At 37.1% G+C, this 9,544-nt stretch overlaps 2 pseudogenes; both read right to left on the bottom strand.

Moving 5' to 3' along the window:
- Window positions 1-3,735: 3,735 nt before the first annotated feature.
- LOC140856936 (alpha carbonic anhydrase 7-like) lies at window positions 3,736-7,324 on the bottom strand (annotated as a pseudogene).
- Window positions 7,325-8,030: 706 nt separating this feature from the next.
- On the bottom strand, window positions 8,031-8,592 carry LOC109505749 (ethylene-responsive transcription factor 3-like; annotated as a pseudogene).
- Between the last annotated feature and the right edge of the window lie 952 nt (window positions 8,593-9,544).

Here is a 9,544-nt window from a genome sequence, read left to right as displayed (position 1 = left end):
TCATATTTATGTTAATAACAAAGAATTTGATTAAGGCTGGACTGGCTTGATCATTTCTTTTTCTCCATAAAATTAGTGGTGATCTTGGTCACCATTCTTGACCAAAAAAATCAAAATGAAAAAAGACTGAAGCCCATCAAGCTTTATTATTGAGAAAATAAAATAAAATAAAATATGGAGACTATTTGACCTTCTTACAATCCGCAGATGGAGACTACTGGCCACCGTTTTAAATTTTATTTTTTTATTAGGAAAATTGACCATCATTTTTAGAGGCTTTCAAACTTTGTTCTTACCTAAATTCTTGCTTTGATCTTGGTGTTTTTAAAAGACTTCTATTTTTAAAAGAATTAGAAAAAATTGGCAACAATTAAAGCTTGTGTAGATGTTTTCATCCAAATCATAATATCTCTGCAAAAGACAGAATCCATGTGCAATATCCACTTCAAGATCTGCATATTTATATAGAAAATAGATTAGTATACTTTAAAATTCATGCAAAATGCGATCGAACAATTGATATTACAAAAAAAAAAATAACCATTCTTCACATGGAAGATATAATCCGAATCCAACTTCACTTACCATCAATGTATATATATATATATATATATATATATATATATATATATATATATATATATATATATATATATATATATATATATATATATATATATATATATATATATGAACAATTGATATTACGAAAAAAAATAACCATTCTTCGCATGGAAGATATAATCCGAATCCAGCTTCACTTACCATCAATGTGTGTGTGTGTGTATATATATGGCTTCTTTGTTGCATCAAAAAAGTTTATAAACTTCTAACTTCTGAGCTGTTAGGTTTAGAAGGCTTTGGGTTTGAATGCCATATTCATGCCTCCTATGTCTCATGGCTATAAATGCGTAATAACATATATTTATTGTTGGAAGGATCTTTAGAACCCCATCACTCCTTTTGGATTAATTAAGTTCCTTATCGTTCCATTTTGAAATAATGATGATGCTGTCCACGATGACAATGATAAACGGTATAATAGTGTGTGAAAAGATATTTAATTAAATGGAGCCATTATGTTTGTTATAGTTCTCGAAGGCTAGACTTAGCATATGTCATTACATCCATTATAATGATTAAAGATAGTAAACATAGCAGCTATTATGAATCTACGATAGGATGCTTACTCTACTGGAAGATTGGGAGGACTCAAATTTACTGCTGCCTAAAATAGTAAAACAATAAAATGAAAGGCCTATTTGGATATGGGAAGAAGGGAGGAGATGGAGAGGGTAGAGGACTGGTGACGATGAGGAGATAAAAGATAAATTGAGAGATTTTTTTTTTTAATATATAATCATGGGATTTGGGTTGGAGAGTGTTAGGCTGATATAGGCCTGCATAAATGGGCTACCTAGTCTAGGAGTCCAATAAGAAATGCAGTCCAATACTGTTAGATTTTCCAAATAGGCCTCAAAGCTAATTAAGTTAGATGTATGTTCTGGAGTGATAAAGCAAGGATCTATTCTGTTTCGATAGAAAGTTCCAAAGTAGTTTTGTTAATCTATCACATTCTTAATCTAAGATTGAAGATGGAGAAGATCAAACATGTGCAATGCACGCTTAAAAAAAAATTAATAAAAAAAGTGTTAAGGAGTAGAGGATAAGAGAGACAAATACCTGGATTAGAGAAACATTTTATGTTTTTTCTTGTTGCGGCCAATCCCCTCGTCGTCTGGTCGCCAGAAACGAGCGCTTGCAAAAGAAGTAAGCACCGACCGGAGGTGTCTCCGGTGGGGACCCTCCGACGGTCAAGTCAGAGAGGAGATTAGGCAACAGTAAAAAAGAATCAAGGAGCTCAGCGAGAAAGAGAGAGTACACGCTCGAAGGTTTCGGAGAGACCTCCTCAGAACGGTTGCCTTCTCCGTTTTATAGTAGGGTGCAGCATGACGCCGTCATTAATAGCCCCGACAACAGGAGAGTTGTCAAATCGCCGAGGACTGTCAAATCATTGTGGGACTGTCAAATCACTAGGGTTGACCCATGCCTTAGGTGGGATAACGCCCCATGGCGGCTAAGCCGCACGCCGCTGTCAGGACAGACAGCCTCTAGTAGCCGTACGACGTTTGAAGGAGTCGACCGACTGTATGTCGGGGCCTGGTCGAGGAATGCCGGGTGACAGTCCAGGGACCCTCAGACGGATAGTCGGGGGTGCTGCGAGAGTCGGATATCAGGCTCCCCAGTCCGGTTAGTCGGAGGGGAGAGAGTCGGCCCGACCGACATATATTCGGTGGACAGTATCGGCAGTCGTCGATCGGCAGAGTCGGCGCTGATCAGGCAGGCCCGACGGTGAGTCGGCGTGAGAGGACCGGTCGGCATATCCCAACATTTCTTAATTCTGAAAAGAGTTCAAGAAGTTGAGAACGTGTACAGCAATTGATAAAAATTTTTCTGAAAAATAGAGTCCTGCAAAATTGCCTAGATAAGAGATAAAGGCCTAGCAATTAACAGAATCACCCTGATAACATATCTAAATTTTTAATCATTTTTTTACATATATTAATGAAGAGAGGAGCTAAGTGTATTCTGATCACAAAATCTGACGGACAATCTAAAAACCATCTCTAGTTTGATAATAGTATACATTTGAATATTTTAAATATTTTTTTTCATATCTTAGTTGAAAATTTTTGGTTATTAAATCTGCTGTAGTTTAACATCCCCTTTACGCTTTGTTCGGAGAGAAGAATAGAAAAGAAAAGAAAAGAACGAGAAAAAAAATTAATATTTTTTTTTAGTTGAAAATTTTTTTATTAAAAAAAATTAGAAAGAAATGGAAAGAAATGGAGGGAATACAAATCTCTTCAAATCTATAACTTTTTTTCCTTTAAATCGAACAGATTTGGAAAGTAATTTTTCTCCTCCAAATTAAACAAATTTGGAGAGTAAGGATTTGAGAGTTAGTGAATCTTTTATAATTCACATCTTATTTTTTTAATAATAAAAAATAAAATTAATATTACATTTCAATTCTAAAATTTATTTCAAGCATCCCATTTAAGCTTTCCATCCAATTGTGATTCTTGTGGATAAGAAAAATTAACAAAAATGAAAGAAAAGATGAAAAAAATTAAAAGATAAGATCTTTTCTTGATTCCGATACTTTTAAGAGTATAATAGTAAAAAAATATTATAATATTTTTTTTTTATTTTGAATTAAAAAAAATTATTTTTTCCCTCTTTAAACTCTCAATTTAAAAAAATATATATATTTTTTTTTTTTATTTATTTATTTTTTTTTTCTTCCCTTCCCTTTCCTGAACTCCCGACAACGAAGACGTCAAAGTCACTAGTTCCACGTTAGAAGCACCAATACAAGGTGCATTTATGGTAGATTCTCCAACAAGTGGACCCTAGCTAGGACCACAAGCCCTTTACCCCACACGCACTTATGTGCACCGAGTCAGTCCACTGCAGCGCTACTTATTTGTATGTATATAAGACACCATGTCATTGATCATAGGGGAAGATGTAGCAAAGTGATCCCTGGTACAATGGTTGCGGCAAGTGACCCTTTCAGCTTGAGGATGTTAAAGGAAGGGCCAAGGAGGTAATTCTCACTCAGTTTGTTCCATTCGAAGAAGGGCGGAGGTATCCCGTTCATCGTATTGTTTATTTGGTAATTCATACGAACTGCAAAGAGCATTCATTCTTCAAACAAATTACTTCTTCCCGTCAGGTAGAATAGCAAATAGCAAATTACTATTATCTTCTCTCAAGACAGGTCACTGTGTATTTATTATCATGGCTAGAAGACATACAAGATATTGGAGAACAAAAGTGGGACATTCACAAGATCATTTGATTAATGAAGAAAACGTTGATCACTTTTATGAATCCTTGGAGTATAAAACTGGATCTCGCGTTGATTGATTGGTTGGATTGGCCTCGCATTATTCTCTGCATCCTGAAAATGGAAAAAAATGATAATTATACACAAAGACAGAAGTCTTAAAAAAAGAAAGGAAAAATTGTACGTGTTTTATTATAAACAAAATTTGCAGCCCAGGTCAAATATTATGTGCTCTACTTATCCATCAAATCTAATTTCATCCTACATATGTATAAAAAGGATACAAAAGTGAATACTAGTAAAAGAACCAATATCATGCTCTAGAAAAAAATAAACTCGATGAACTATGTGAATTACGTCTTGAATCACAAATTTGGCAAAACAATGTTTTTCATGTCCTCATCACAGCAATTTTGCCCCTCATGGCAGAGAGAGAGAGAGAGAGAGAGAGAGAGAACTAATTTCCACTATTAAAATAAATATTAGAAATAATAATGAGAAAATACCAAATGAACACTGATCTTCAAAACATAAAATTCATATGCTTATATCCCCAAAACAAGTAAACTAGATGGCAACCAGGTACGGCAGATAATTATTGAAAATATTTGATATTGATCATTTGATCATAAGAAGAGTTTTAGATGCTGACCTCAGTTGGTTGGCATATCTCTCCTTTGGAGGAGGACCACCACTCTTATGTATTATATGTAACCCATTTATAATGATATTCATTCCTAAATGTTCTGGTTTTCGTGATGTTTATCCACTTGCTATAATTTGTATTCTTGATTAGATTAGGCAGAGTAACCCCTTATCTAGAAACCTCTTGGAAGAAAGTATCAGGGAATCATCATAGCATGTTTGGTTGCTAGAAATGATAGGTCAAATTATTGCTGTTGCCCCTTTTCAGATGTTTGCATTTGTTGTAAGTGCAGAGCCTGTAAGCAGGGCCGGCCCTGGGGCAGGTCAAACTGGGCGACCGCCCCATGCCCCAGGCCTAGACCTTGTATTGATGTTCCAATAGGGTGCAAGGATGGCTTTCTACAATATTATAATAAGAGAAATAATTAAATAGGTTAATGATGGGTTTTATACACTGCTTAACGAATATATCTATAGAAAATTATTGCACGTAGATTAATTTTTCAATGATAATTAATATTTAAAGTATGTTAATTTTTAATAGAGAAGGTTCCATTTTTTTATTTAGCCCTAGGTCTAAAAAATGTCAGGACCGGCCCTGCTTGTAAGTTTTAAATACTCTAGCCCACCCTCTAGCTAGTTAAAGGCAATAGAATGCATTCACAGGAGTTAAAGTTAATCCCAGATATAACTGTTGTAAACAGAAATACTGAAATCCAACCTGTATAAAGCTTCAAATAGTTATCATCAATATTTATAGCAACCAAATAGGCCCTAATTAATTGTATGCTCTTTACTGCTATTATATGCAGCAGTAGGGTAACTTACATCATGCACAGCCTCCCTTAGCAGCCTCACCTGTTCTCTTGAAGCAGTTCTGACCTATAACCCACAATAAATTATTCAGAACTACAATTCTATTTCATGAGAACAGATTTAAGGAGATCAATTACCTTCTTAGTAATAGTCCATACAACACCTTGAGTGCAAGGTGGGGTTGTCAGAGAGCCCATGTACCTATAATACTTCCTACTTCCTATCTTTATGTGCCTTGGGTCGACCGTGCCTACATTTGTCTCTTCTTCTTCGGTGTCTGCAACTTCTTTGATGTGTTCCGTTAACTGTAAAAAAGAAAGAGAATTAGCTCTATATTTTAATATGAAAGGATACCACTAACTGCAGACGAAGTTGAAGAAGGAATACTTCTGAAAGAAATGTGTCCGGCCGGCCTGTTTTATACATGATACCCACTACAGCAATTCTTTCATCAGAGCTTTCATGAACCATGTGAATCTCAAGGTCAAATCTGCAAACACTTAACAGGTATTCACTCTTTGCAAGTACCATAAAAAAGATACTCTGTTATTTGCTTTGTAAATGAGAACATATATTTGGTTATATTGTAATTTGTTAGGGACATAATTTCATTTTAAGTTTTGGCTTCTTACATTCATGAAAAAAGAATTTCCATTCGAGATATCTTGGGTTGTGAGATATGTTTAGCTGAAAAGGAATTACGTTAAAAAGGAAAAAAAAAAAGCTATAATTAGAGATGCAAAAATAAATTTTCAAATTTATCAAGTTTGTTAGTTTTCTGCTGAGAAAACCAAATATAATACTAGTTTTTCTAAGAAAGAAATTTTCCATGCTTTTGTTCTTGAAACCAAATGCAGCGTTCATGGAATTAGGATGGACAAGCAGAAGCCAACATGGTATGTTATTAAGGTGACAAATTTAAGTTTATATAAAGAAGTAGAAGCTTTTATGGGACCATGTTTTTCAGTGTATAAAGAGAAACCTCTTGCCATCAATAGTATGTTCTGAGGGAGAGTGCCAATGACATTGTCTAAGCTGGTACTCAGTTCCATTGATGCAAATCTATCCTCCTCCTTCCACCCATTCCAACTAAATCCATACAGCACATTTTTTTGTCAAAAAGTATACAACACAAAATATTCTAGTTAGATCCATAAAACACAATTTTTTGTCAAAAGTAAAATGGAAGATTAAAAAAATAATAATTTAAACCAATAAGCTACTAAATGAGTACAAAAGAATCTCTAAATAAAAAATCACAAGCCCAACTCCATTATTTCTATGGTGCCACAAACATTTTTCTATGGTGCCATAGACATTTATGCTCTTTATGTATTCAGAAATACCATATAGCCATTTTATTGCTCATTCATTTGATGCTTCCTTTCCAATGGAATATTATGAAAATAAACAAACTCAAAAGTAGAAAAATGGAAGATTTATTATGGTGATATAATTGGTTGCAACCAAGCAAGTATAAAAGGCCGTACCATTATGTCATGGCCGCGATTCTTCAGCGTTGCATTTGAGGCCTTGTAGTTCCTCTTTAGCCTCCCCAATCCAGGCAAAATCTTCACCCTCTCATGCGTCAGATCAATTGGTGACTGCATGTCTCCATTGTTACACGTAGCCCACTCCTTGTGTATCTCTCCCCAGTGATCCGGCCCATTGGGGCTCCCTTCCTCATAGCTGAACTCCCTCTCATCCTCTGCAACAACCACAGAGAACCAAAGCTGTCGTCAAAAACCATATATAAAACTCTATAGAGCATTTCATAGATAAGAGTTCCAACTCTCATTACCGACTTCTTGAGATATGACTATGGGACTCCAAGACAGAAGGAGAACAAGGAGGAAGGAAGAAATGAAGATGGGAGCTTGAGCTTTCTTCATTTCTAATAAGCCAAAAGGCTGGTATTTTTTTTTTAAAAAAAAGGTTCCTTTTGAAAGAAAGCCAAGAGTTTGTTTTAGTTTGGTGGGGGATCCCTGCAGATACTGCATACGGAGAGAGCTAAAGAGAGCTTTATAATTATAAGCATGCAGTAGGACTAGTCAAAAGCAGGGAATACATTAGATGGGAACGTGGCAGATATTTCAAACTAACGGTGGAAGTTGGTTTCCATTATGTCAACGATCGTCCTTTTCTTTTTCCAACCGATGATGTATGGACTTGCAGTAGGTCATATAAAAGACGGTGGTCGGCAGGGTAGGTGTCAAACACGTTTATTTATTTATTTATATTATCTTTTTGCGGCAGAAGTGGGTGTCAAGCGTTTGGTGAGGACCAAGGCGCCAGGGCACATGCGTCTCCGTCAACTGTTCGAAAAAAAAAAATATTTAAAATTATTTTTTAAATTATATTCATCATCTCTAAATTAAATTAATTTTTTTTATATAATTTTTAAATTATAAAATTTTAAATTTTAATCCTTCAACTATTTGAACCGATTTAATATTATCCTCAAGTACGATTTCGATGATTTTTCCTTATCAGAAGACTGTTGTAGCAACCTTCGGCACTTACGTAGCAGCCTCTGATAATTATGTAGTTTAAATATTTAAAAAAATTTAAAAAATATAAAAAAAATACATCATCATCTCTTCTCAAAAATATCCTCGCGAGCATCATCTTTCTCGTCGACTCTTTCCTCGACCCTCACGGTATCTCATCGACGGTGAAGCTGACAGCCCCTTCTCTCCTCAAACTCCATCCACTATCCATCATCTTTCTTGCCATCATGTCCATCGATAGGAGGGAGGAAGTTCATATTGAACGGCAGCGGCTACCGATAGGTAGAGAATGGCACCATCATCGATAACCAAGGAGGAGGAGCTGCAGTCGCTATGGCAGCACTGGCTCTGGACATGGGGGGCGGCAGTGGCCTAGCCAACTGCGTAGATGGGAGTTGGATCAGAGTAGGAGTGACGGTGCTGAGAGCCAAGGCCTATTGAAGGACTCAGTGTTGCTCAAGCTGCTGGACATCAGTCGCTACAGTAACAAAAGATCGGAGGGAGGTCAAGTTTATGGTGGTGGTGGAAGGGAATTCCGATTGCGGCGCGGTGGTGGAGGAGGAAAAAGATAGGGTAAGGGGAGATAGGGCTGAGAGGAAAGTTGATCTTGGCCTTAGGGCCACGGAGGGCGTAGGCAGCGACGTTATAGGCATCAATGCCGACATCGTGGACACGGGCGACATGCTCTATACCGAGCCAGACGAGGACCTTCTTCCAAGTGTCCCAGATCTCCACCGCAAACCACCCCCATAGCCACTTCCTCATGCCACAAAACCATACCTCCTTCACTGATCCAATTCAGAGTCAACGATCTAACCATAGTCGAGGAGGGCTTTGAGCAGCGACAGAGATGGCGAAAGGGTGTCACTCTCCATGACAGTCGGATCTCGGAATATGGCATCATTTTTTGGCTGGTCGAGCGGGGGTGGATCAAAGGTGGCAAAATGGAGTTCCAACGGGCGAGGGGATGTTGATGCGGAACCTGTCCTCTGATGGCTGGTTGGTTTGGCAAGCGAGGAGATGCTAATGGCAGCAGAGGTGTCAGTGAGCAATGACGGGTGCTCTGGTGCCGCGATAGCCGCCCCACCTCCCTGCCAGTCGTCGCTTATCGGATCGAAGCTCTCCATCGGCGTCAGAGGTGAAGGGGTCGGGGAAGGTGGCGGAGTCAAAAGGAAAGGGGCCATGGAGGGATGGGGCGATGGGGAAGCGGAAGAAAGAGCCATGGAGGGAGGGGAGAGCTTTTCCTTTTTCTTTTTTTTCTATGTTATCAATATTTTTAAAAAATATTTTCAGCCATATCAACTTTGATTGGAGCCATACAAGCAAAACTTACTCCACATAAGCATCGAAGATTGCCACGTCAGTCTTTCGGTGAGAGAAAATCATTAGAATTGTGTCAGAGGGCAACATTAAATCTATTCTGATAGTTGAGGGAATAAAGTTTAGAATTTTATAATTTAGAGACCATATAAGAAAATTCGACTTAGTTCTGGGATCATGAACATAATTTTTTTTTTGGTAGACATCAAAAACTACTTTTTGAAAACAAAAGATATCCCAAGTACATGATAGATAATGAATTACACACTTGGTCAAAAATATGGTAATTAAGGGACAATCGAGCTGAGTCTAATTGAATAATCAACTAAAGGCTCAAACTTGGCTCAATTCAAAAAATTTGGATTTAAAATTTGATTCGAAATAGAGAATCTCAATA

This window comes from Elaeis guineensis, chromosome 4 (assembly GCF_000442705.2).
Source record: "Elaeis guineensis isolate ETL-2024a chromosome 4, EG11, whole genome shotgun sequence".
Classification (NCBI taxonomy): domain Eukaryota; kingdom Viridiplantae; phylum Streptophyta; class Magnoliopsida; order Arecales; family Arecaceae; genus Elaeis; species Elaeis guineensis.
This window is presented reverse-complemented; position numbering and strand designations above follow the sequence as displayed.